We start from the raw sequence: 26,988 nt of genomic DNA, 5'->3' as shown, positions 1-26,988 counted from the left end.
TTTCTCTCGGACTCAGTTTCTTCCACCCTTGATGGCAGCTGCTCACGGTAGAAATGAGAGCAGTCCCGTGTGTCAAGCACTCCACCCAGCACCCCGCTCTCAGTGAGTACCCCCACATTATTGCTTGCTCTGGACAGGGCGCTCACAAAAGTTCTTCCCCCACCAGCTTCCAGGACGGGGCCTTGAAATGCTGCCGTCTTGAGCACTTTCCTTTCAAGTGAAGGCCACGCCGAGAGCTGGGTTCTGGGCCCTGCGGAGCAGGCTGAAGGGACGACAGTAGTGTCGTAGCTGAGGCTGCTGAGAGCTGGGCTTTGCCTGTATTGACTCATTTTATTGTGACAACCTGGTGAACGAGGTTCCATCGCCATACCCATTTTACAGACATGGAAACTGAGGCCCAGAGGGAACTCAAAGAGGGAACGTGGCGGAGCGAGGCCCCCTGATGCCCAAGCAACTATCTCCTTCCTTGCTGTGGGAGCCCTGGTTTTATTTGGGGTCCCATGGGAGTCAGGGAAGAGTGACAGCCCCAGCTCTGGGGGTCCAGGTCGGCCTCAGGCAATCGCTCTGATCATTCCCTTGGCCAGAGATGGGCTAAGCCATGGGTGTTGGACCCAGCTCTAGCCAAGGGGACATGAGCAAAGGACCGCAGTGGGCTCTGGGGAAGGTTTCTTTTCCTTCACACACTGGCCACTGGGTCTGGATGTATCAGCTGGAGCAGTGGCAGCCATTTTGTGGTCACGAGGGAATTAGGGATGAGGACAAAGCCGAGGATGGGAAACTGGAAACATGGACACAAGCTGGGGGCAGAGTGTTTAAGACAATGGCAGTTTAACCAACCAAACTCAGAGCCGCCCTGCGCGGGGTTTGGTGCAGGGAGAGCAGAGTAGCTGCGCTCACCGTGAGAGCCGACTGACCGGGGGCTTCTGCTCCTTGGGTCATAATGGATGGGATTGAATCCGTGTCTGCTTCACGCAGAAAGGGGTGTTCCCCTGTCCTGGTTCGGTGCCCAGAACACCGCCTGGCACACAGTACGTCCTCAGTCAACACTTGTGAAGTGAATCGATGAGTCAGAGTGGCTGGAGCCCCAAACACAGGTTCAAGTCCCAGGCACCCCGCAGGCCAGCCCTGACGCCGTCCCACAGGCCGGGTGCCAGTGTTCCGTCTACTCTGCAGGATGCCCGTGAGGAGGAGGCTGAAGGACACCCACTGCACAGAGGAGGAGGCTGAGACAGGGGCGGTCAAGAAACACATGGGGTGGGCTGAGAAGAGTCTGACCCACCTGCACGGACACCTGTCGGCTTGGCAGGGCTCCGGGGCCTGGGAACGGGCGGCCTTGCAGCCTCAGTGTGTGCCGTCCGTAGATCGCTTCAAAGGGATCTCAGGGGCACACGTTGGACTTTCTCCTGGTGCTGCTGCCAAGACAGACCGTTTCACAGGTGCCGACAACCTCCACTCCCTTCGCTGGCCCAGACATGTCTCCACACCCAGCCCCACAGGTCTGTCCTCTGTGCTGGGACACAGGCCAGGGGGCAGGGAGAATGGGTTCCTACATCTCGCCTTTGAACCTCTCTGGCTTCCGCTGTCTCCTCCCCACTGCGCTGCCTGTCCTGACACACCATGTCTCACTGCAGGCCCTCACCTCCTGCTGCCCAAGGTGTCGCTGCTCTGAAACCTGACCCAGCCTACCACAGTCCCGCAGAAACCCTGCAGTGTCTCCCTGGTGCCTACCAGGAGAGGCTGGACTCCTTGGGGCATACTTGGACGTTCATGCTTGCCGGGCCCACCCAGCCCACCTCAGGACCTTTGCACGTGCCGTTTCCCCAGCTGGAAAGGCCTTTGCCATGGATATCCTCGTGGCTGGCTCTCTCTTCACTCAAGTCTGTGCCCCGTCATCACCTCCCAAAGAGGCCGTCCCTGACCACCCTCTGTCACCCTCTGCTTTATTCTTCTTCCTTCATCACTGGCTGAAATGACAGCATGCTGTTACGTATCGATCTGTTTCTTGGTGTGATGCCTGTCATAGATGACGGTCCCTATGACATCAAGGAGTTCTCAGGCCTCCTGGGGGTAAGTCAGTGACTACACAGCAGAGGAGACTTGAACGCTTTGCGGAGGGGCCTGTTTTAGCAAGAGACAACATTTCTCAGCCGTGTAGGAGGTGAGGGTACATCACAGCCATCTGGGCAAGAGCGTCCAGCAGAGGGAAGGGTCCGTGCCAAGGCCAGGGGCATCCTGGGTGTGTCTGGGGAGGCCAGCGTGGGGGAGCGGAGTCAGGGCCAGCGGAGTGGGGATGGCGAGTTGGGGGATCTGGGTTGGCTCCCTGCCCCGGCCCTCGCCCCTCCCTGCTGCGGTCCCTCTGGCCCCTTCACCGGGGTCCAGGAACCGTCCTGGCACGGCCGGTGCTCTGGCAGCGATGATTCACGCCAGCCAGGTTCTGAGCAGTGTTCTAAGCACGGGGGCACCGTGAGGCCGTGGCTGTTTATTCCGCCCGGACATGAATGCCTCTTCCGGGCAGTGAAATTACAGCCACAACGTGACCCGTCTGGACCGTGTGGGATGATGCAGGGGAGCCGGGCTTAAACGTGAACCACTTCCCAGATAGTGGCTGAGGCTGGTCATGTACCTCCCTGGGCCTTCTTCCACAGCGGTGCTGGTCTCAGAGGGTGATGAGGGCCTCGGTGAGATACCGTGATCTGTTCGGCTTAAAGCTCTTTCTGTGTGCATTACCCTGTACACACATCCATCCATGTACTTGCCACGGGCGTTCTGTGCGGGAGGGCCTGTAAGTCTTCATTTTGCAGGTTAAGAAGCCAACTCAGAGAAGTTGAGTCCCTTGCCCAGGGTCACACAGCTGGGCAGGCAGTCGGCTCCGGGGACTGTGTGCCAAGGAGCATGCTACGTCCGTACTCTCTGCAAGACGCTCCGCCGGCCCAGGGCGGACCATAGAAAGAGCTCTTGAAACATACACCGTGAGATTTCGAAGAGCCTTGTTCTTCAGGGTTTGCGAGGATGTTTGGCTGGATTACCTCACTAAACTCCTGCAACCACCCATGAGGTTGGCTGGGCAGGGAGTCCAACCCATTTTACAGATGAGGAAGACTGAGGCCCAGGGAGGCCCCATGAGTGGCCCATCCTCACACTCCAGCCACACTGATCTGTCCATTCTGTGACCACAAAGGTCACTTCCTGCAGCCTTGGCTTTGGCCTTGGCAAAGCTGCTCCTTCCACCTGGAATACTATTCCCTCACCTCTGGCTGCCGGCTTCTCAGCCTTTGGATGCCACATTGAGGAGGATGTCCCCTCCTTAGAGAGACCCCCCTTCCTTGATCTCAAACCCGTCTTTCTCTCTTCCTCCCTCCAGCTCCCTCGGTCCCCAAGTTGCTTCCTTTGTGGCGATCACGGTCACTTCTGATCATGCTTTCCTTCTTTGGGTTTGTTTTCTGACTCCCTGAATCGTGCCTAAAAAAGAATGGGTTCCTGTGGTTGAAGGAATTCCATTCCCCGTGTTCCATGGCCAATGCCCTAGAGGCAGAGCTTCCAGGGACATGCTGTGGAAGCAGCTGCCCCCACCCTGGGCAGGAAGCCAGTTCCCGCTGCTGCATGCGCCCATCCCCATGGCTGGTGCCTCCCACTGGGAATTCTAGTGCCACGCAGGAATTCCTGGAACCAGAGTCTGTACAGAATGCTAGCTGCAAGGGAGCCGGGAAAGCACCCTGGTTGGTTCTGCCATCAGGGAAGGTAAGCCAGGGAGGAGGGGGCAATGAACATGCCCTGCCAGAAAGCTAGCTCCATGCCAGTGCCATGCTGGGCCCTGGGGCCAGCCTAATACATGTTTGTTGAGTGACTAAAAGGTGTCAGAGTTGGAAGTTGAACCCAGGTATGTCTGACTCAAACTGTGCATTTTTTTCTATTTTAACTCTTTTAACTCATGTCTCACTTGCTCAGTGGGCCCTCCCCTGGGGTGTTAGAGCCCTGTACACTTTGCATATGCAGTGCTGGGCTATCAGTGGTTCCCCAAGGTGCTGGGGGGTCTGGAGGGCCCTTCCAAGTCAGGGGAACCTGCCACGTTGATGTTTCAAAGTGACAGTTATTACTGGCTCTGTCCAGAGGAAGCCAGAGGGGAACCAGAAAGGGCATATGCTCAAGATCAAGACTGCAGGTGTTGCCGGGGGTGGACAGGCCTCAGTTTGACCCAGACCAGGGGCCTGAGCTCTGTGGCTGGGTGCAGGGCCGTCTGGGCCAGGGCTGCTCTGGGATCCAGCGGCCGTAACCATGGGGGTTCTCCCACCATCATACATCATGAGGCCGGCTGCCACCCTGGGAAGGCTGGGCTTTTGTTGATTTCCCAGGCCCAACTGGGAGGTCAGGCCACCCAGGGGCTAATTCCTGACATTCTCCGGGAAGCTGAGAAACAGCAAATGTGCTGCAAAGATGCCGGAAAGGAGACCTCCTTGAATCTCGAGGAAAAAAAATCCAGAAGCGTACCCAGGGATGTCCAAAACCAGATGTCCAAGCTTGAAAAAATAAAAATAAAGTTTATTATGCATCTTTAAATAACCCACAGGGATACGGTCAATGCCAGTCGGCCCCCACTGCAACCCCAGATCCCGGGCAGCCCCTGGTACCAGTGCGTGTGTCCCGTTAGCTCTCCGAGCTCCCACCACATCCCTCCCCCTCACCGCCGGCTCCACCCACTCCTCTCATACCGGCCCCTCCCTGTCCCTTGAATGCGGCAGGTGTGTTCCCACCCCAGGGCCTTGCACTGGCTGAGCCCTCTGCCCGGTTTGATTTTGCCCAGATGCCACCTGGCTCCCTTCCTCAACTCCATGGGGTCATTGCTCGTCTGCCCCCCTCTCAGCAAGGCGACCCGTCCACCCCGTCCACGCTGGTTTACTTTTCCTCCGAGCACTGACCTCCTTCCACGTTCATTCCGATTCCATCCGCACCTCCCCCGTTAGACTGTCAGCTCCAGGAGGGCAGGGACGGCCGATCTCGGTCACTGCTCGGTCACGTGCAGCACGGTGCTGAGCGTGCAGCAGGCACTCCTGAACTAAAGAGCACCCTTCCAGAAGCATCCAGGCAGGGGTAACACGGGTACGTACCTTCCTCCCCTTTGCGCAGAAGCTGCTGCACTGCACACCTGGGCCCGCACCTGTTTGGTGCTGAACAAGGTGCCTGGGAGCCCTGCCCCATCAGAAGGCACAGCCTGTCCTGCGTGTCCACAGCTGCCACCGTTGCCCGGGGAACGCCCGGGACCCAAGCGGCCTGCCCCACTGATGGCCCCCAGCGGCTCGGCCCCGGGTGTCCTGCGTCCCCCGCACCGGACACCAGGGACTGGAGCAGGAGCCCACGGGTGCGTGGGAGAACACCCAGGAGAGCAGCGTGGGGAGAAACGAGCTGTTTCTCTCGAGATAATCGGGCCAGCCACACAAGGTTTGCCGCTTCCCTCTTCCTGCGTGCTGAGGCCGCCAACAAGGCGCAGACGTGCGGGGCCACGCGGTTTCTGGCAGCCAGGGTGAGGGTGGCGGGGTGAGGGTGGCGGGGGCTGAGCGACAGCTCGGTGAGAGTGCTGCAGGGCCCCGGACGCCTCTGTGCAGGACGACGGGAGCTTCGGAACGCCTGGCGCCTCCCGGGGCCCCTGTCCTGAGACCTCGCTTTGCTTCGAACCCCAGAGCATGGCCCTCGAAGGGTTTCGGCACAGGCGGTGAGCAAACTCGGAATTCTGTGTCAGGGCACCGGATGCCCCTTCCTGTGGGCTGGGCTGATGAGCACAGGCGCCCCCCACAGGCGGCACCCACTGCGCACCACAGAGGGAGCAGAGCTGGGACCCCTGCCTTGACAGGGGGCTTTCCCTCCTCCTGGCTCCAGTTTTGAAAGAGGGTCCCCTCCCTGTCCACTGAGGAAGGTTCTAGCGCCCACCCCCACCAGCCCCCTCTATTTTGGGTGGACGTTGGCAGGACTGGTGACCTGGCCTAGGGAGCTCCCGCTTTGCAGGGTCACAAACAGGCCCCCCCTGCTGCCTGCGGCCCACCTAGGCCTTTGGTATCGGCTGCTGTGAAGGCCCGGGGACAGGTGGGGTGTGCCGGCCCCACCCACCTCCACTGCCCAGCTCAGGCCCTGCGAGCTTCTGAGTCCCAACCCTCCCCGCCCTTTTATTTATTTATCTTAAATGCTCACCCGAGGATGTTTTTCCATTTATTTTCAGACTGAGTAGGAAAGAGAAATAGAGAGAGAGAAACATCGATGTGAGAGGGGCACATCGACTGGTCTGAGGCACGTGCCCTTGACCGGAATCAAACCCATGACTCTGGTCCACAGGCCGACACCCTGAAGGCTGAGCCAAACCAGCCAGGGTCCTCCCCTCCCTTTTAAAGCCCACCAGGAGTAAAAAAAACGGTGATGGGGAAAAATAAAGTAAAATAAAAAATATGTATTATTGTGTGTGTTCTGTGTGTACCTGGTTCCAGTGAGCATGCTCGCTTGTCCCTGGGTTGTCACTGACAGAGGCCCGGGAGTGACCGGTCCCCTTTGCATGTGCTCCAGCGACCAGCCCAGGGCTCTTGGACATCTGAGGTCAAAAAGGCTCAGGGCACTGTGCTCAGTCTGGCTGACCTAGGCCTGCCCAGGGGGCACTTTTTGGGGGCAGGCCCCGGGGAGTGTCGGCAGGTTTGATCTGATATCATGTGGCCCACAGGGACTCATTCAGCCTGAATGGGCATCTCCTGAGTGTCAGGCCCTGCACTGTGCCCAGGGAGTCCCCACCTACCTAGAAGTTGAGACCCACGGAGGGAGGAAAAGGCTGGGGTCTGAAACATGGCAGGCGAGGGAGCAAACAGAAGACGAGGATGCAGGGGCCCAGCCGGACCCAGCCAGCCCCACAGCCCCCTTCTCGCCTCTTACATGTACTCATCGGTTCATTCACTCACCCGACACATTTTAACTGAGTGCTGGGGATGCAGCAGTGAGTTTGCCAGATGATGTCTCTGCTCTCACGGAGCTGACATTCTGCAGAGGTGACACTGGGCTGGGACCTGAGTTAGAGGATTGTTGTCTCAGGCAGAGGGGACAGACGGCAAGTGCAAAGGTCCTGAGGCAGGGATAAGTTTAAGAGTTTGTTGGGTATTCAGGAGGGAAAGGTTGAACGATTGGAGGGGGGACAGAGGGAACGTAGCCTAAGAGCGGAATTTAGCTCCAGTGAGGCGGGAGCCCCCTGGGTGTACAGGACATCCCCATACCCAGTTCTAGTCTGGTCAGGGCCACTTACTGTGTGGTGCCCAGGGTCCTTGGGTGACCTCCCTAAGTCTTAGTGGCCTCACTTATAAAGTACGCATGCTGCAAGTTTTTCCCTTGTGAAGGCTTAATGAGATCTCTGAGCCAACCGCCGTTCTGGGGATGGAGGGCCTCCGGAGAGGCTGTTTGGGGTGCGCGTTCCTTACCAATTTTTCAAAGCTGCTGTTACAGTTACGGGAGCTGCCACTCAAAGCCCAAAGGCAATTGGTGCACAGAGTAGGAATTGGGGTACAGGGTGTCAGTCTGTGGGCACTGGGGGTGGGCAGGGGCTCAGCAGAGACTCCCTTCCAGCGTATCCCTTCAGAGACAGGGTTTGGAGACCCCATCTGGAATCCCTGGCTGAGTGGGCCTCAGTTTCCCCACCTGTACCGTGGGATCCATGCCAGGACACCCACCCCATTCCATGTCTGAGGGTTTTTGGGGGGAATTCAGGAGCTCCTGGGGGCATGCACTGGTGTGCCCTGAAGCCTATGAGGACGCGACTGATAACAGAGGAGCCAGAGTGGGGAAGAAAAAGGGAAAATTCTCTTCCGAAAATGCCTCCCTCCCCTTCTCCTGGCCTGGGCGTTTCCTCCGGGACCTGACAGAGCTGACAGCCACCCAGCCTTCCCGACCCCTCCTAAGCCCACAGCCTCAGCCAAAGCCCCAGGGCAACCTTGGGGCAGGGACTGGGAGAAGGAAACCCTGAAGTACCCGTCCCTCCTCCAGTGCCCAGAATGCTCTCAGGTGACACCATGGGGTGAAGGGTGAGGGGGCTGCCTGGTGGGGTGGGGTCCCCTCTTCCAGCCCTCCCTTCTCTCCCCCAGCCCCCCACCCCTCGCCCACCCTGGGCTGGGCCTTCTGCAGGTCTGGCCTTTTGCTTGTCGATTCCCACGGTCTGCTTGGCAGCTGGTGGGGAACAGAACAGGGAGGGTGGGACAGTGACCTGTGACCTCCTCCTGTTCCAAACTGCACACTGCTCCTCACCCCTCCACATATACTTCCCTTTTCCAGATTTCATCAGCCCCAGGTGCTCCCCCCTCCCCTCCTGCCCCGCAAGGCACACCAGCAGCCGGAGGGGGCCCAGAGGGACAAATTGCTGCAGGGAAACAGGCCACCGGCGAGCAGGCAGGAGGCGGAGCAGGCCCAGGCCCCTGGAAGCTGCAGGGCCGCCTCCCACCGCCTCCCGTGGCAGCCATGGCCCACTCCCCCGGGGTTCTCAGATGTTGGCAGATGGCAGAACCGAATCTGCTGAGATGTCGCTCCAAAAAAGGAAAGTTGAACTGAAAAAAAAAAAAAAAATTCAAACTCTCCAATATCTTAGGGGGAGGCAGAGAGGGGGAGAGAGGCCGCAGGCCTGCGCACCCCGTGCCCTCCGCTGTGTCAAAAGAGCTCCCCTGGCTGCGAGGGCCACCCGGGAGCGGGCAGGAGGGGCACCTGAGGACACACAGTTGTCTGGGCAGCCGGTGGGGCTCCTGAGGAAGCCGTGTCTGCTCGTGGGCGGCGGGCGTCCACACGTGTGCTGGTCTGGGAGCTGTTTCTGGACGGGTGCGCGCCGGACCACAGCCTTGCAGCGTGTCTGTGCACGGTGTCCCCGACTGTCCCCAAGTGACGGCTCGCTCAGGACCCCTTCTCGGGCCCCGCTGTGCCGGGCGGCGGACAAGTGGAAAGCCCCGAGCTCCACGGTGGTGTGTGAGCCTGCGGGCGTGGGGACTCGTGTGGGTGCCCCCGCGTTTATCTGTGGGGGTCTCACAACGGAGTGCGGGCCCCTCCGCGGGCACCTGAATTTCATCTCCCAGCGGCCGAGGCCCAGTGTGCCTGCCCCCCCAGCCCCCCAGCCCCCAGCCTAGGGTGCGCGGTAGCTCCCGAGTGAGCGTGGGCTCCACCCGCGTGCCCTCGCCCAGCCGTGTGTCCCTAAAAGGCCTCGCGTGTGACCCTCGCCATCCACTGGCCGCTCCCGAGTTATCATTTCAGAGCTGAAACGCGATTCCAGCGAAGTATGGGGGCTGGAGGGAGGGGGCGAAGCGCGGTCCGCCGGCGGAGGAGGGGCGGGATGGAGGGGTGCTTTCCTCGCTCCTTCCCCCTTCCGGGAGCCGCAGAAGAGAACCTCGGCGTCGCGCCCGCGCGTGTGTGCCCGAGGGGCGCCGTGCGCGCGCGCCGGCGAGTGCGCGCAGGAACCGCGGGGACGGCGCGGGCCCTTTAAGGAGCCGGAGGGGGCCGGGCCAGGCGCGTCGGTGCGGGCGGGGAGGCCGGAGCCCGGAGGACGAGCCGCCGCCTCCCGGGCTCCTGCCCCGCCCCCTCGTCCCCCTCCCGCCGCCGCCGCCGCCGCCGCCACCGCCGCCGCCGGGGAGCGGAGCCGCGGGCAGGCCGGGCCGCACCGGAGCCCTGCGTCCGCCCGCGCCGCGCCCCGCCCGAGCCGTGCGCCCCCGCCCTGCGCCCCGCGATGCGCGCCAAGTTGCGGGCCGGGGACCCGGGGCTGGCGCCCTAGGAGGCGGCGGCGGGAGGATCGCGCCCGGCCGGAGGCTGGGCCTGCTGCGCGCCCCCGGCCCTCGCGGCACCGCCACTTGCCCGAGCGCCGGGCGGCCCCGAGCACCCTGAGCCTTGGCGCCGCCTCCGCCACCGCGCGAGGTGAGTTGGGGTCGCGGGTCCCGGCGGAGGGCGGGGTGGGGGAGGCCGGGGCGCGCTTCCGGGGGATCGGGGGGAGAGCGGGCGGCGCACGCGGCGGAGTTGGCGGGGCCCCTGCACTCCCGAGTTGGCGCTCTCGGGGGCTGGCCTGCCGGGGAGCAAGGCGCCCCATCGACACTGCAGCCCGCGTGCGTGGGGGCACCGGGGAACTTAGGGGAACTCCAGCGCCCCGGCGAGGGGGGCGGGAAGGAGGGAAGTAGCGTGGGGGGGCGCCCTGGAAATGCGGAGGTCAGCTCCCCACCTTGTGGGACATGGCCGCCATGCGCCTGCCTCCTCCCGTGGCGGCCCCAGAGTTGGGGGTGACACTGCACCTTATTTTTCAGCAGGCGGTGCGGGTTTGGGGAGCCCCTAGAGATGGCACCCCCCAGCTCCCTGGCCTGGCTGCTATGGAAGGGCGTACGGGGGGGGTCTTGCCAGCCCTGGGGGTGGCCCTGGCTGCGGGCGCTCCTGGGCCTGGGACCAGAGGGCGCTGGGCGGGGGTCCCCCCCGGGAGAGGCGCCTGTTGTTCCCCCTCCCCCGCCGCCGGTGTTCCTGGTGTCTGGGCCTGCCTCCCGCGGCCGGTGACGCCTCCTTGGGCCGCCTCCTGGTCCCTCCCCCGGGCTGTGCAGATACTTGAGATGCCACTAGTTCGGGAAGTTGGAATTCAGAGCTGAGCCTACTTGGGCTGGACCCGGAGGCCCCAGGCCCCCGTTGTGGGGGAATATCCCCAGAGACCTGCGGGGCGTGGGGGCACCCGTGGGGCGCGCCTTCTCCACCCCAGACGCTTGCAGGGAAAGGCTGGAGGGAGGACGAAGGCAAGGCGGGTGGGGGGGAGACACGCGGTACCTGCTGCTGCTGCTTGGCCCCCGTGAACGCGGGGCGCCCGGCATTATTTTTACATTGTGGGTTTATTTTGGGGGGGAAGCGTGCGTCCTCCCGCCGCCAGCAGCGCGCTCCAGCTCTCTCTGGGTCTGGTGCCGGCAGCGGAGGCGGATCTGTTCTGTCGGTTCAGCCTCCTCCCTTCCTCCCCCTCTTCCTCCCCCCCTGTTGGTGAGAACTGGTTTTATTATGATTATTTTTTTTCTTTTGCAGATTTGGAGGAAGGATGTGTGCGGGAGGGAGGGGGGGAGAGAAAATCCTTGTGGGCTGGATGGGGGAGTTCTGGGCAGGATGGGTTGTGTTATCGGTGGCCTTGACTTTGCCCTTTTTAAACGAGATCTGGGTCTGGCCGCTGCTGTGATCTGAGGGGCGCTTTGGGCCCGGAGCGGGGTGGGAAGGGGTCCCCATGGCATTGTCATGCACGTCGTCCTGGGTGGCCTTTTCCTTTTTGCGATGGGGGGGTGAGGGGGGAGCCCTCCGGAAAGGAAGAGGTGTGATCTGGGATAGCCAGGATTCTCAGCCACCTCTGCAGCCCACTCCCTGGGTTTAAGTTTACTTTCTCTGCTCTCCTGGCTGTGTGACCCTGGACCAGCGACTCCACCTCTCTGTGCCTCAGGTTTCTCATCTGCACAGTGGGATGAAGAGAGTACGGAGTCACAGGGTTGTTGTGAGAACGGAGGGTAAATTATACGTGGGAGATATTCATCTGTGTCGCTGTGGCCACCGTTGTCACTCCTGGGTTCTAACTTGGCCTTTGATCCGTGGCCAGGAAATCCTGGGCCTGGGGAGTGGGCCATGTGGCGCAAGGGTGCGGGCCCTCTTCCCATCCCTCGCTGTTGCCCTTTAGAACCCAGGAGGGCTGGCGGTGCCCTCGGCGCGCTGGCTAGATGCGCAGACCGAGTCTGCTGTGCCAGCATTTGGGGGCCCGGAGCCAGCTGTGCGTGTGAACTGGTGGCGGGGCTGAGAGGGACATCTGGGGTGGGTCTGGCTTCCCCACACCTGCTGCCCTGCTTGGAAATTCACCAACGCCGCCGGCGCTGTTGGGTGCCCAGGGACTGAGTCTGTGGTGCCCAGTGGGCAGGAGTGACTGGGCCCCAGCCCTGCCTCTTCCCACCGAGCTATTTACGCTTGCTTGGGATCAATACTATTGATGAACCCATGTAGATGGTGATGTGGCTGTCAGGCCCTGGTGAGGGATGGGGACCCCTCGTGGGGTGTGCACACCCCCTCCTTCCCTCGGCCAGGGTTTGGCTACGTGGGAAGGATTTATTTGGCATAATCTGTCTGCTCTTTTCCCCCAATTAATAATCCTCGTACCACCTCCTAAAGGTTTCCCAGAGCTCTGCAAATGGGAATTCAAGCTGCACGCAAGCCCGGCTGGGGAGGGCTGCTCGCTCTCCCGGCGGGGGCTGGCTGGCGGCCGGCCGCTCACGCGTGGTGAAGCGGCCCCAGGAGCCCGGCCCCCAGCGTCTTGCCCTTCTGGCTGCCTGTGGAGCTGCCAGGCCCCGTTTCCCCCCGACTGGAAGGTGGGGGTGTACCTTGTGCTCTGTTCCCACCCCCTACCTGAGCCTGTAGGTGGAGAAGTTGGTGGTTGGCTCAGATTTCTGAGGGGGTTTTACACCTACTCCTGACCCTGGCAGAAGCAGAAGCAGGGGGCTGGGGCTCTCCCCCCCCCAGCTCTCCAGACTGAAAGCCCCGGCCAGTGCTGCTTCTGGCAGTGGTGGGTTGGGGGCCTGTGCGTGTGCACGTTCACGGGTGTGTCTTCTCGCCTCTGTTTCCTCTCCGCCTCGGCCAGCAGCAGCCTCCCCAGGTGACTCCTCAGAGACTGGGCTCCCCGAAAGGAGAGCTGGCAGGAGCTGGCACTTCTGCTCCAGGCGCCCAGCGCAGGGAGGGCTAGGCCAGGAGGGGGCTCTCGGAAGGCCTTGGCATACGTCATAGGTGGGTGTTGGAGGGTCCCCGGAGAAGTGATACCAGGAAAGGGCAGCTGGCGTCCTTTGAAGATCCTGGCGGTGGGGAACGGCCTTTATACCCTGTCAAGTGAACGTTTAGTCTAGGAGCTGGAAGACATTATAGGTACGAGACACTTTATATATATAATGCGGGAGCAGTAACAGCCGACACATTCCAGGCGCCGATTACGTGCCAAGTTCTATGCCCAACAGGAATCCACTTGTTTATTCTCCACTGCCACCCTGTGAGCTCAGTGCTGTCATTATCCCATTTTATAGATGGTGAGAGGGAGGCACAGAGAGGTTAAGTGACTTGCCCAAGGTCACACAGATTGGCAGCGGTGAGACCCGGGGTTATTCAAGGTCATGTTGGTGCAGCAAGAATCGACTGGAGACCTGCTCTGTGGTGAAGAAATGACATGTCTTGTTTGAGCACCGAAACATCTTTGCCCCTGAGGACTTGTCCCCTGCAGGATTTGGGGAGGGATCCAGCGCCCGCAGCGTTTCTTTGAAGCCTCATTTTATCTTAAACATTCATGCAAATTTGGCATTCCTTTTGGCGACAGGGCTGTGTTTATCTGGAACTGAAAACACGGCTTTGAATTATTTAGCATCAGACGAGTACCTATATGTTGGCCTGCAGCCCTGGGGGACTTCGTAGCTGGAGACCTTGTCCTGGGAGGATACAGCCTTTTCCCATTTCACAGAGGAGGGCACAGGTCAGGGGGGCCAGGCTGGCCCAAGGTCGCACAGTGTGTGTGACTTTCACTTGCGCTGTTTGAAATCGCCATCAACGTTACCATCTCTAATTTAGACTAAAGCGAGGCTTCTCCACCACCATGCGCTTTGGGGCTCAGGCTGGCCCTGGAGGAGGGGTCTTTTGGTTCATACGTCAGTAAAGAGTCATAGGAATCAAACAGCAGGGCACAGTCTGAGGGTGTTCCTGACGAGGGAGCACGGGAAGTCCCTGTGAGTTCAAGTCCCAGTTTAGCCACGTGCGGGCAGCATGCCCAGGGGCTGTCGCTGCTCCTGTCAGATTTGGGTGTCCTGGTCCGGAAAATGGGCACATCACCCACTGCCAGTGGGGTAGTGGAGGGGATCAAGGAGCGGAAAGCGTGAGTGTTGGGTTGGGTGCTCATCTGTGTGACTCTGGGCCAGTCACTTCTCTGAGCCTCAGTTTGCTCATCTGTACGATGGGAGTGATGCCCTTTGCACTTCTGACTTTCTGTTGTCAGGCTCCGGAGTCATGATGCATGTCCCTGGAGCTGCTGTTTGGGTCACCCCTTGGACAGGAAAGGCTTCCCTGTAGAATTTGTCCAACCCAGGACCTCGCCCACAGGCTGGCTGGACACAACCCGTTCCTCCTTCTAAAGGGCTACTGGGAAGGATCCTCTCATCTTTCCTGAGCCCTAGGCCTGGGCTTGTTGCCCTCCGGAGACAGCAGGCTCCTCTCCTGTTGGGCTGCTTGGTGATTCACAGATGGGCTCAGCTCCCTTCCTCTGCTTTTTCATTTGGGACCTTGGCGGTCTGGGGCAGCCGGAGAGTGTGGGGAGGGCCGGTGGGGAGGACAGAGGGGTACCTCCTGAGGGGGGGCCGGATTCCCCTTCACTTGGGGGGTTCTAGAAAGGGCTTCTTTGAAGTCAGACTTGGGTTTGAATCCTGCTTCCATCAATCAGTGAAGCCTCTGACCTTTCTTATCCTTAAGCAGGTGGGGGGAGGGGAGGGAAATCCGCCCACCTTGTCCAGTCTGTGCCCCTCGATGGAGGACGATGTCCCAGACCTGTGCTGTCCCAACTGGAGCCACTAGGTGCACGTTGAGCACTTAAAAGGTGACTTGTGCGACTGAACTGGTCATTTTATTTCGCTTTAATTAACGTAAATTTAAATAGACACACGTGGCGTGGCTAATGGCTGCCTAATCGGACGGCGCAGGCTGGATGAGGGAAGAAGGTTCCACGTGTGGGAGCAGGGCCCGGTGCTTAGCCTCCGATGTCTTCCTTCTTCGGGTTTTCCTCTGCCTGGTGCTGTCCCCAGGGGGGCGCAAGAACCGCCCTCAGCGCCCTCTGTCCAGCAGACCCCTCTGGACGGGCGGGCGCCCGGGGCCTGCCTTGTCCGACGCCGTAGCCACGCCTGGCGGCGAGCTCTTGAAGTGAGGCTGGTGGAGTTTTGTTTTACTTAATTTTAATAAATTTGAATAGTCCTCCATGGCCAGTGGCTACCGTGGGCACGTGGCTTCAGTGCTATGCCTTCTCTGCTGAGCCGGGTCCAGCGCCAGCCCTCGGGGCCCTGGCTCAGAGTTCTCTTCTTGGTCCACTGTCCCGGACACTGGAGCTCTGTGCTCTGTATCCCTGCTCTTGTCGGCTGTCTTTTTATTTTATTTTATTGATTTTTTTAAAGAGAGAGGAAGGGAGAGAGAGAGAAACATCCATCGGCTGCCTCCTGCACGCCCCCTACGGGGGATGGAGCTCACAACCCAGGCGTGTGCCCTGACCGGGAATCGAACCCGGACCTCTCAGTCCATGGGACTGACCCTCAGTCCACTGAGCCACACTGGCCGGGCTAGTTGTCATGGTCATTTCTTTTTATTATTATTTTTTAATCCTCATCCATGGACATTTTTCGATATTTTGTTCAGATAGAGTGGGAGGGAGAGAGAGAGAAACATCGACGTGAAAGGGACACATCGAGTGGTTGCCACCTGCACGACCCAACCAGGGTCGGGGACAATCTGCAACCGAGATACATGCCCTTAGTGGGAACCGAACTCGGGTCTCTGGACCGCAGGCTGACGCTCTAACTGCCGAGCCAAACCGGCCAGGGCTGTCATGGTCATTTCTTGATCACAGGAGGTCTGTGCAGTGTGGGCACCTTAGATCCCTGGGGGCTGAGCTCAGGAGCAGGGGTCGGGGCCTTAGTCTCAGACGACAGTCCGTGTGTCTGCTCCAGCAGAGACTGGGGAAGGTCTGCTTCCCACAAACACCTGTTTTCTCCTGCCGTGAGCGAACACCCCACGGACACCTTTCCGTGGCGATCACTCCTAGATTAACGTTGATTTCTATTTGTCACTTAAAATACAGACCTCCAAAAAGTAGTGCGTCGCAATGCTCGGTCTGTTACAACCCAGCCTGTGCACGGAGGTGTCCCTGAAAGTCTCCTTCCGGCCCTGCGCCCCAGCTCTGTCCCGTCCCCCCCGGGAGCGTCTGGCCACGCGCCCGCCCAGATGGGCCGGTGTGCGGGGACACCTCGCTCCCCGCCCCTAGAGCAGAGACGCTTGGATCCGTTCCCGGCGGCCGGCACCCCCTTCCTGTTTTCAGACCCGCGCAGGAGGAGAATGGGTTTCTCATCTCTTCACGGTGGGAACAATGAGGAGACGAGACTGTTGGGTGACGTGGAATTACGTGAAAGTCAGACGTCAGTGGCTGCACATAGAGCCCTGTTGGGACGCGCCCCGCCCGATTATCCTGGGACGGCGCGTGGCCCAGGAGTGACAGGTCCCAAGGCCCACACCGCCGGACGCGTTTGTTCTCTGGCCCACTCCTGACCAGGAGCTGCCTCCTTTTTTTTTCTCCTTTTAACTTTTTGAAAAATGTACTTTTCCATGACAGTTGACATTCGGTATTATTTTGTATTAGTTTCAGGTGTACAGCATTGTGGTGAGACATTCCTGTAACTTACAAAGGGACCCCCCCCCCCGAGTATAGCGCCCACCTGGCACTGCAGCTATCGCGGTGTTATCGACTGTGTTCCCCACGCGGTTCTTTTTTATTTCTTTTTATTTTTGGGTACGTGCCCCCAGCGGGAACCGAACCCAGGACTCTCTGGTCCGCAGGCCGACGCTCCAACCGCTGAGCCAAACCGGCCAGGGCCCCCATGCGGTTCTTACATCCCTGTGACTGTGCTTGTGACCCCCTTCCCCTGTTTCACGGAGCCTCTCGACCCCCCTCCCCACTGACGATCATCTCTCTGTTCTCTGTATCTCAGTCTGTTCCCATGTGCCTGTTCATGTATGTTGTTCTTTAGCGTCCACATGTGATCGAAATCACAGTGTTGGTCTCTGTCTGTCTGACTTACCTCACCTGGCACAGCCATGCTGTTGCAGATGGTAAGATCTCCTTCCTTGGTACGGCTGAGTACTGTTGCGGAATTCAGTATAACCTTCCAGGGTTGTCACTGTGGAAGAAATGGGGGGGCCCAGAGAGGACTGTATGTTTGAGGGTCACACTGAGGGCCCTAAAGCCCCTCCTCCTGCCTGGCTCGCCGTTCTGGCTGACTTATGCTCACGCGCATGGTTATACTTTGCTGTTGTGGAATGCGGGGGTGGCGGGTGGTTAAGGCCGCAGGCAGTAGGGCTGACTTTTGACATGATTTCTGTCCTGTGCCTGAGGCTCTAATCCCCTCTGCACAGGGCTACATGCACCTGTGTGCCATAGTTTCCACAATTGTTGCAAAGTTACGTATAACCCATCTTGTTTCCCTCTTTGCTTTGGCTGGTAGGAAGCTCGGAGCCAGATTTGCAGCCTGCCTTCAGTGTGGGCTGGTCTGGCTTTGGTTTTATGTAGCGTGTCCTGGTTTCAGATTAGTTTGTCCCAGATTTTTTCCTTCACTCTTCCCTTGCTCTCTGAGTTTATCTCATCGTTTGCGTTCCTGAAAGTGTCTTAGCTCTCGAGGGGCAGACTGGAATGGGGCAGGAGGAAAGGAGACACTTTGCAAGATGTTTCCACGCTTGTTCCCCATGAGTGCCCGAGGGGTGGTGAGTGGGTGAGTCCTGACAAGAGTCCTGGAGGAAACTGAGGGCTGGCCCGTTGGAGTCTTCAACAGCGTCAGAGCCTGGGCGAGAACTGGGATCTTGGGACGCCCAGCAGACTTGGGAAGACGATTGTGTCTTGGACGGTGACACTCCCTGCTGGAGGCCTGTGTCCCTCGAGAACCACTGGCCTGGTGTGGGACAGAGAGTGAGCTCACCCAGCCCAGAGCGTCAGGCTGTCTGTTCCGTCTCTGGGGACGGGGGTCCAGGGACAGTCCTGCAGGTGTGTCCACCGGGAAGCGACCGACCTCGACGCCGTGCCCGGCCCCCTGGCTCCGCTCTCCTCTGCTGGCCCGTGTTCCTCTGAGCTGGGGAGAGAGTAGCCTGGGGTGGGCCGTGGAGGGTGGGATCGGACGAGCCCTCAGCCTGCTGCCCGCGGATGTGCTCACGGGCTTCTGTCTCTCCTGGGCCCCGCCTCCTGCCTTCTGGGGTCAACGTGGTTTCTGGTGACCCGTGTTTGTTTATGAATGGGGCCCGAACGAGCTGAGAGCCCGAGGTCCCGTGTCGAGGTCCCGTGTCAGTGTCCCGGGCTGTGCATTGCAACCGGGACGGCCCCGGAGCCCCTGCAGAGCCCCTCGGTTTACCCGGCAGGGAAATGGGGTGGTGAGTGATGCGACCTCATGGCTCAGGGGGACTGAGGGGCTGCTCGAGGTGGTGCGCAAGCCATGGAGTTGCCCGTCAGCCTCCTGAGTCCTCATTGCTTACGGGTGTCCCCAGGGGGCCTCAGGCCCGGCCTGCCCCACACGGGACTCTTGGTGCCCTTCACACACTCATGCAGGGTGTGGCACAGGCCACAGATGTGGGGGTCGCTTTCTCCCACCCCCCTGCCCGCAGCCTAGTAGCCTCCTCTCTGGGGTCCCAGAGTTTGTCCTGCCCCTATGGCCGTTCTCCATACACAGCGGCCAGGCGGGGCCCAGCTGGACGTGACCTGACCTCACTCCGGGCCCTGCAGGGCTTCCGCCCCTTCTTGCAAGAAATGCAGACCCTGGTCCCTGCCTTGGGGCCTGTCTGCCAGGCCCCGCCCCCCGGCCCCCTCCCCTGGGTTCTTTGTGGCTCCGGGGGCCTCTGTCAGTGGGAAGTCCTGGAGGCAGACCCTAAGGTGCCTGTGGGAGGGGCTGCCTTGGAGGCTCCTGCTTGTCCCCATTCTGAACTCGGGGCGGCGCGGACCCTCTGGGAGCATTGCCTGGTGCTGCGTGGCCATGGCAACTGCCTGGCACCGGGGCCGGCTGGTCAGGCCAACGAGGCAAGTGCTGGGCCGAGGGGCCAGGGACACGCTGCCCAGGTCTCCACTGGGCACCTCCCCGGGCCCCCGGGCCAGGAGGACCTGGAGCTGGTGTGGAGCAGCCAAGCACGTCGGGGACCCCTTCAGGGTTCTGGGGACTGTGGGTAACTCCTGGGTGACCCCATGACTGGGCGAAGCCGGGGGAGAGCGTCAGTGGTCAGTGCCCTCCACTCCCTCATCCCTGCTCCTGGCTCAGCCCCAGGGCCTCACGTCTTCAAAGTGACAGGAGTCCCGTGGGGTGTCCCTGCTGCCCGAGACTGTGGCCTTGACCTGGGCTGTGGGTGAGGGGCGCAGAGTGAAGAGAGTGACCTGCTCACCCCGAAAAAGGGCGGCCGCCCGGAGGGGAGAGGGCGGTGTGAGGTAGGGGTGTGTGTGCTCATTTTTCCTTCAAGTCCGGTGGGGGTGCCTGGCCCCGAGCAATGGCCAAGGGAAAAAAAATGTCCCCAGCCTGTCCCCACCCGTGACGAGCCGGGACGAGTCTCCAGGACCAGGTCTCCTGCCACGGCCCTGCCCCGGGAGACCTGCTCCAGATTCTCGGAGCAGAAGGCACGGCTCTGACGCTTCCTTCCCGGCTTCACGAGACGAGGAAGAAAATGGCCCGGCCTCGCCCGAAGGCCTCTGGGCCCGGGCCAGAAACCTGAGCCTCGCAGAGCAGGGAACTCGATGCTCAGGTGACAAGAGCCGCTCCTGCCCAGGGGGCCTGGGACCGCAGCTCCGCACAGACTGCGGGTGGGCTGGGGGCCCGGGGAGGGGGCGCGTGTGCACCCACCAGCCTGGTCCAGCTGGCCACCTTTTATTTAGAAAACCCTGCAGGCGACTCTCAGGTCCCCCAAGCGCCCTCCCCAGAGGCAGCCCCTTGTCAACTGGACGCGTGACCTTCTCGCCCAGGTCTTTGTGCTTCCCAGTGCGCGGCCAGGGGCTCTGCGCGTGTGGCTGAGAGTTCCTGTGTGTGCGCCCGTGTTCCTGTGTGTGTGCCCGTGTTCCTGTGTGCTCCCGTGTTCCTGTGTGTGCTCCTGTGTGCTGCGCCGCCGGCGCTGTGGGTGGAAGCGGCTGAGCAGCGGCAGGTCTTACGCTCGGCCTAGTAAGCCCCTTCCCGCCTGCAGACGGGCAGCAGAGTGGAGGGTTCGAGCAGGGATCGGATGGCTCGGTGCCCACCCCCGGCCGCTCACCAGCTCGGAGTCGACACCCACATCGTCGGGTCTCTGTGCCTCGGCTTCCCTGGCACGTGAAACGGGGACTGAGCTAGTACCTGCCTGGAGCATGAGAAGGGTCACGTGCCAGGCAGGTAGAACCTGTAGTGGTGGTTATTACCATTTAATCCTCCCCTGAGGACATGCTTAGAGAGAGGAAGGGGGAGAGAGAAATGTCGACCTGAGAGAGGAACACTGATTGGTCGCCCTCTGCACGGGCCCGACCGGGCACTGAGCCTGCAGCCCAGGCCTGTGCCCTGCCTGGGAATCGAGCCGCCGACCTTTCCGGGCACAGGATGACGCTCAACCAACTGAGCCACTCCAGTCGGGATGATGATGATGATGATGATGATTAACTTTTATGTTACAATTTTTTTCCCTTTATTGATTTTAGAGAGAGAGGAAGTGAGGGAGAGAGAGAGAGAAACATGGATGAGAGAGAACATGGATTGGCCGCCTCCTGCATGCCCCTCACTGGGGATCCGGCCCACAACCTGGGCATGTGCCCTGAACGGAATCGAACATGCGATCTCTTGGTGCAGGGTTGACGTTCAACCACGGAGCCACATCGGCTGGACAGACTTATCATTTTTATTTTTTATCTTTTAATTTTTATATTTTTTATCCTCACCTGAGGACATCTTTTTACTTTTTGTTCAGATAGAGTGGGAGGGGGAGAGAGGAACAGAGAGAGAGAGACATCGACGTGAAAGGGACACATCGAGTGGCTGCCACCCGCACGACCAACCAGGGCCGGGGACAAACTGCAACCGAGGTACGCGCCCTTAGCGGGAACCGAACCCGGGTCTCTCCGGACCGCAGGCCGACACTCTAACCGCTGATCCACACCAGCCAGGGCTCATTTTTAAAATGATGACTCTGTGATGTGTTGGGGCTGAGACGGAGTCCGTGGGTCTTACCTTCCCACAGATGCTGTCGTGTCCCAGGGAGACGGCAGGGCCTGGGCATGTCTCCTTGGGGATGTCTGGTTGGTTTGGGTGTTTGGACCTGCTCCAGGTGGTCAGGTGCTGTCTGTCTCCTCCGGTGTCCCCGGCAGTGGGATCACCACTCGGGGCTTTTCTGGACGCTGCCCGAGGCTCACGGGGGGACCCTGGGAATGGGGGTGCGAGTTCTTCCCGTGGTCAAGCCTTTGTTTGGGTGGGGCCTGTGGTTTGACAGGTGCCTTGAGGAAAAATCTGTTTTGGTTTTTAGAAGCAGAACAAACGTGTTCTCTGAAAACTGGAAAATTAACAAACGAAAAGCCTACACATAAAGAAAAAAAAAAAAAAGACCACATTCCCACCCCCACAGAGACCGCGTGTCGGCGTCATGTGTGTTCCAGGAGGGACCTGTTGTCACTCCTGCTGCAGGGAGGGGGCGGGCCGACTCTGCAGCCCCCACTCCAGGCCAGCGTCGCGGGAGCAGGGGAGCAGGAATGTGGTGGGTCTGGGGTCCGAGGCCCCGCTGTGCCCTGCGGCTACCACAGTGTGTACGGTTTCTCACTTGAGCCGGATCGTTCTGTTTGGGGGCCTGCTCTGTGCGTCGCCCCTGGTCTTTATGCCGGTGGTCCCCTCTTCCTGTGTTGTGACAACCAGAATGACTTCAGACGTGTCCTCTGAGGGGGGTAGCTACCTCTCCCCCGGACCCCTTGTGCTGCGTGAAGGGGTCTCGGCAAACCATCTGGGGGCGGAGAGGCCCGTGAAGGCATTCTCTTTGGAGTCTGCCTGGCGTGTTTGTAGACTTTGTTCTTTTGAACGCTTCCATCAAGCACCTGCACTGTGCCCGGAGCTGTCCCCGATGCTAGGATTCTACTGGACACCGGGCAGGTGCATGCTCCCGTCTGCCCGCCTCACCGGCATGTGGTGGTGACTCGAAGCCCCATCCGCCTCGGTCTCCCCTTCTGTGAAATGGACTGAGGGTGGCAGGTGATCCAGCGAGGAGCTCTGTCACTTGGGGCTGGCCGCTTCCTTCCCTGGCCTCAGTTTCCCTGTCTGGGAGGGGTGGGGGGAGGGCTTATCTGCCGGGTAGCTGTGGGGATTAGAGTCCCTGTGCCCCAGCCACAGGGCCCACAGTAGGGGCTTTGTGACTGAGCAGCACAGACTCTGAAGACCCGGGTCAGCAGGGGGTGGAGCCCCAGGGTGTGTGGGGGGGTGCCTGTGGGGCACCCTCTCTGTGTCTGGCTGAGCGGATGGGGGTCTCGGCGGAGAGGGCTCAGCTGCCCTCCTCCCTCGCCCCCAGGAGCCGCTCAGTGGAGATCCCTAAGGCGATTACGTGGGTTCATTTGATCCTGAACGTGAACTTGAGCAGCTTATCTCCTGGAGACAAGAGCCTGGCGGGCAGCGTGCCACCTGGCCCGGGCAGGGGGTGCGCGATTGTATCCTCGCGCCCGCCCAGCGGGGGCCGTGCTGGGGGGCTTCAGCCCAGCGGCCTCCAGCCCCTTCAGCGGGGGGGGGGCGCCCCTGGGCCACGTGCTCTCTCGGCTCAACCTGCAGTGGCGTCACCTCGCAGTGGCGGACCCGGGCCCGTGGCTTCATCCGATCTCAATCTCAGGAGCTAGCAGCATCGTCCGTTTCCCCGAGTCCCGGGCAAGCCGCTGGGGCTCAGAGAGGTCGGCGTACGTGCCCGGTGCCACACAGCGCCCGACAGCGCCCTACAGCGCCTGACATACCCCGACCGCATTTACATAACCGGGCCTGAAAAATCCCCCTGACTCTCCTTTGCGGGGAGGTAACAGCAGAGACCCAGAGACCGGTGCGGGGCCCCCCCCGCCCCCCCCCGCGGCGTAAGGGGAAGTGAGAAGCCGGCGGCTCCCACGCAGGATGAGTAAGCGTAGCTCCGACAGAAGTGAGAGCAGAACCCTTTTGGTTCTGGAAATATGTGAAAGTGACGGTGAAAAAGCGAGTGTTTGGGTCGGTTCTGGCAGGTTTTTGTTTTTGTTTTTTAAAGGGCCAGGTCTTTTGAAAGTGGTGTAGGGAGGGTGACTCTTGGGCAAAAGACTGTCGCGCTGGCTGCGGGCCACTCACAGGACCACCGAAAACAGCCCTGCACGTTCTGGGGCGGGGACGCGGCTGAGAAGACCCCCTCTTGTGGAACGGGCCCAGCTGGGTGAGACCCTCTCTGCAATAATAACGACGACAACAGTAATAGTACGCTGGGGGGGATGGGACAGCGCGAGACCCTCTGTTTTCACATCAACTGTAACAGCAGAGGCAATAATGGCACCTGGCTCAGCGATGAGCCCCCCGCCCCCCACTGTCTGGAGTGGATGTCTACGGCAGCCTGCTCCGGCCCCCCCAAATCCACTCTTGTGTTTTGCTGCCTGTTCTAACTGCAGCCGTTGGGGTCCTGTCAGAAGGAGCTTCTGGTCCCACACCCGCTCTCTCCTCAGAATAAACCCAGAGGCCCGGGGAGCTGCTCCACCTGCCCCTGGTGTCTGCAGCAGCCACATGTCTACCTACCCCAGGGCCTTTGCACTGTCTGTTCCCCTACCTGGAATGCTGCTCCCTGGAGATTGGCAGTGGTGGCCTCCGTGCTGCCTTCAGGTCTCAGGCAGGTCACCCCCAGGAGGTCCGCCCGAGGGCCCCGTCAAGCAGCCCCCATGTATTGTGTCCGTCTGTAGCGGCGGATGTCTGAAATTCCTCAGGTGATTCATCCCCTTGGGTATCCTCGGCCTTTCACACCAGGTCACATCCCAGCAAGTGTGTCTGTCTGGTCCTCTGCTGGGCCCCCAGGCCTGGGACTGTAGGGACAGAGTGGGGCTGGGTCAGTGTGTGCTGATGGCCGATTGGTCCCTTGGCAGTGAGGCCAGGCCTGGCGGGACCTGCAGGAGCAAGAGGACGAGGGTGGATATGGGGCTCTGCTCCATCCCGTCCGGAACAGGCCAGAGGCCCCTGGGGTTGGTGGCTGGTGCCGTGGCTTCTGTGGCCTGCCCAGGAAAGAGGCCCTCGGGGGCCCAGGTTGGGGATGGGGTCAGCAGGGCAGGGCTGCCCCCAGGGTTGGTTTTGCAATGTCCGAAGCCGTCTGCTTGTCCTTCCCTGGGGGAGGTGCTGCAGCAGAGCTGGCGGAGGCCTCAGGGGAGCAGGGGGTGCGGGGCAGTCAGTGCACACGAGCTTCCCTTTCTTGCTGTGTCCACAGCCCGGTGGCCCAGAGTGCGCCCTTGGGCAGCGTCTCCAGGCCTCCCAGAGTTGCATGTCCTTGCCAGCGTGGGGCGGCCCTCCCCCTTCCTGGCTGCCACAACCTCTCTTTTCCCCAGGATTGAGGGCCACTTGGCGACTCTGGGAATCTCAGACGTCCCCCTGAGAACGACCCCTTCGATGCCCTTAACAGAGGGAGGCCGAAGCCCAGAGAGGGTGAGGAGTTGGCCCAGAGTCACGCAGCACAGCAGAGTCTGGGCAGGGGAAGCCCGACCTTTGAGACCGCTGGCCAGCTCCTCCCATTGGCCAGATCCCCATGGTCGTTATGGTTACCTATGTTCTATAGTTTGGCCATTTTTTACTGTTTCAAGTCGTGCACTTAGCTATTCTGTCATGTTGCATTTCTGTATTGTTTATAACACATTTATTTTTCGTACTTTAAGAATACGTGATTGGGCCCTGGTTGGGTAGCTCAGTCGGTTAGAGCATCGTCCCGATACACGAAGGTTGCGGGTTCGATCTCCAGTCAGGGCACATGTACAAGAAGCAACCAATGAACACCTAAATAAGTGGAACAACACATTGATGTTTCCCTCTCCCCTCCTTGTCTCTTTAAAATCAATTAAAGTAAATAAAGAATATGTCATTGGTCTATCCACACGACGGAATACTGTTCAGCCATGAAAAGGAAATGAAGTGTCGATACACGTTCTATGCGGATGACCCTTGAAAACATGGTGCGCGAGAGAAGCCAGACGTACATTGTGTGTGATTCCGCTGGTCTGAAATGCCCAGAAGACAGACAGACAGCAGCGTGGTGGGTGCCAGGGCCTGGGCAGGGGGCTGGAGAGAGACTGCTCTGTGGGTAGGAGGGTCTCATTTCCTTTGGGGAGATGGAAAAGCTTTGGAACCAGATGGGGGTGGCGGTTGCACGGCCTTGTGTATGTCCTAAGTGCACTGACCTGTTCCCCCTGGAATGGGTCCCGTCACGTGGATTTCACCTCGACAGAGCCACCGTTTGGGAGCGGAGGGAGGGGCGCGTTCACCGGGCTCTCGCCGCGCCCTCGGCGTTCTGTGTGTGCTCGCAGTGAGCTGAGTCGGCCCGTCTCACGGGGGAGGAAGGGCTCAGAGATGTTAAGCCGTGTGCTGGGGTCACACAGCTGGACAGCAGACCTACTCAGGTCTCAGGCCACATCCTGCGGTCACCACGCTGTTGTCCCTGGCCTCCCTGTGGGCTGAGCGCAGCCGGCAGAGGAGAAGCCTGTGCCCGGGGTGAGATTCTGCCCGCCCCCCAGCCACAAGCCCTGCTGGGCCGATGGACCTCAGGGTGTTGGGCTGTGAGTCTGGGTGTGATCCCCGCGAGGGCTCAGCTGGCCCTCAGCCCCCACCCCCACCCTGGCCACAGAAGCAGGAACTTTCCAACAGGCCGACTGTGAATCAGCGCGGTTCACTCGGGGAGCCTGTGGGGCCTCGGGGGCTGTTTTCAGTTTCTGCGGAGTTTCTCACTCTGACTAGTGCCATCCTGGCTTTGGTGCCCTGGGCTGCTGAGCACCTGCTGAGCCGGCTCGTGCCCCTGTGGGACTTCAAAGAGGGTGCAGGCTGCCCTCCACCAGTTGCTCGGGCCTTGGCTTTCCCGTCTGTGTTGTGGGCACAGCGAGGGAGGGGTTCATTGGCGTCTCACGTCACAGTGGCTCTGAGAGGCACGTGTCCGGGTGGGCGTGGAGGGGTTTGGTGCAGACCCGGGGTGTCGAAAGCTGGGAGAGCCTCCCGGGGGTCCCCTGCCCTGTCGGAGGACCTGGGGGAGGACGGTGTGTGTCTGGACAGTTCTGTTCTGCATGACAACCAGCCACCGAGCCTGGGGTGTGTGTGGCGGCCACCAACGCCCGAGTCTCCCCTGGGGTCCTGCTGCGGGGGCCGGGGTGGGGGCCTGAGCTCAGGGGTCTCGCCCTGGCCTGGCTCGGGGCCTTGAGTCGGGGTGTCCTAGGTGCCGGGCTTATGACTATCACCTCAGCAGGGCTCGGGATGGTGGACCCCGGCATGAGCTTGAACTCAGCACCTGCAGGGCCAGGCTGTGTTTCTCACAACGCAGTCCCCGGCAGTGCCCCCACTTCACAGATGGGGAAACTGAGGCTCAGAGCAGCAAGGCGCCTCCCTCAGGCTCTGCAGACGGGCAGAGCTGGGCTGGGAGCCCGGTTGCGGCCTCCCTGGCTGTTGTGACCTTTTATAGCCGAGGAGACAGCCTGAGGTGAGCTGGGCTGGCCCGGCTGGACCGCAGTGCAGGTAGGCACCGCCGGCAGGGTGGGCTGGTCCCTCCTGGGGCACAGGTCGCTGAGGCTGGGGCTGGTCCTCGTCCCGCGCTAGGGCGGGGGCTGCTGGGCTGGGGCCTTCTCTGGGGGGTTGAGCCTGTGAGCGGGGAGCACGCGGGAGGCCAGTGGGGGAGGCAGAGAAAGGGGGTGCTGGAAGATGTGTTCAGGGTCCAGGTCAGCGGGAACCACCCTCCCGCCTGGGTTGCCAGACTGGCTGGACTGTCCCCTGGGCCCTGGTGACAAATCCTTTTCACTATCTCTTGACCTGGACAATTAATTGCTCCTGGTGATCGATGGCCCCGCAGCACCCTCGGGCCGCGCCCGGCCGGCCCTGCGGCCACCAGTGGCCGGGACCCCGTTCCTGGGCGGGAAGGGTCTGTGATCTTAAGGACAAGCCGCAGGCCCCTCTCCCGGGGAACCCAGTAGCTAACCCTTTGGGGCGCTTACCTCGTGCTTCTGGGTCCATGACCCGAGTTACCTTTACGGGAGCCTGTGATGGGGCCGCTGAGGGG

General features: G+C 60.8%; 1 protein-coding gene across 12 annotated transcripts in view; it reads left to right on the top strand.

Annotated features, from left to right (window-relative positions):
* Positions 1 to 9,851: 9,851 nt before the first annotated feature.
* Positions 9,852 to 26,988, top strand: part of NCOR2 (nuclear receptor corepressor 2) — a 172,213-nt gene continuing 155,076 nt past the window's right edge. For all 12 annotated transcript variants that reach the window (XM_036276293.1, XM_036276287.1, XM_036276286.1 and 9 more), the window contains exon 1: positions 9,852 to 9,897. The gene's annotated coding sequence lies outside the window, so the exon portion shown is untranslated. The remainder of the gene's footprint in view (positions 9,898 to 26,988) is intronic.

This window comes from Molossus molossus, unplaced genomic scaffold (assembly GCF_014108415.1).
Source record: "Molossus molossus isolate mMolMol1 unplaced genomic scaffold, mMolMol1.p scaffold_m16_p_22, whole genome shotgun sequence".
NCBI classification, from domain to species: domain Eukaryota; kingdom Metazoa; phylum Chordata; class Mammalia; order Chiroptera; family Molossidae; genus Molossus; species Molossus molossus.
Note: the sequence above shows the minus strand (reverse complement) of the source record. Positions and strands in the feature narration are given on the sequence as shown.